Below are 900 nucleotides of genomic sequence, written 5' to 3'. Positions count from 1 at the left end.
AAATTAATTAAAATTATTTATAATTATTAATATTAATAAGAGATGGCGCCTAACGCTTACCTCTAGTACCAAATTGATTACGTAATTTATCTAATAAGTAGCATAAAACTAGCCCGATAGATTTTCGGCAGTCTGTTGGTTGTAGCTATAATTATATATCGGGTTGGAGATGTTTGTATATATATTACGCCTTGCCGGGGCTTGCGATGGCCGGTTGAGAGCCGTATGGGAAGTAGGACGTGGGCACTGAATGTGTCCCCAGCCGGCGTTGTAATAACCGTCGATGGTTAAGTAGTTAGATTATATACGCTGGAAGAGGAGATCGGATCGGAGGTCCGGGTAGCGTAACTGGCAACGCATCTGCACGGTAAGCAGGAGTTGTGGGTTCGAGTCCCACTCCGGGCCGATTTTTTCTCCCAGTGGTTCCAAATTATTTAAATTAATTAAAATTATTTATAATTATTAATATTAATAAGAGATGGCGCCTAACGCTTACCTCTAGTACCAAATTGATTACGTAATTTATTTAATAATTAGTATAAAACTAGCCCGATAGAGTTTCGGCAGTCTGTTGGTTGTAGCTATACATAAAATTCAATAAATATAATGCTTTTCAAATTATAAAAGCCAAAAAATATTTAACTAAAATATATTTAAATATAAATATATAAAATAGGGGCACCATTTCTTATTTAATAAGAGATGATGCCTAACACTGCTTTCTAGTGACAAATTGTTTAGTTATTAAATATAATCACAGAAAAGTAGCTCGATGTAATCCGGTGGTTGTTTGGCTTTACATATTTATTGGGTTTTATTATGTTTGTTTATGTATATTGTTATTATGTACTTCTGTTTGTGTATTGTATCTGTATTTAGGAATTTCCTAACTATATTGTA

This window comes from Centruroides sculpturatus, unplaced genomic scaffold (assembly GCF_000671375.1).
Source record: "Centruroides sculpturatus isolate CEXI.00-Female unplaced genomic scaffold, Cexi_2.0 scaffold1920, whole genome shotgun sequence".
NCBI classification, from domain to species: domain Eukaryota; kingdom Metazoa; phylum Arthropoda; class Arachnida; order Scorpiones; family Buthidae; genus Centruroides; species Centruroides sculpturatus.
Note: the sequence above shows the minus strand (reverse complement) of the source record.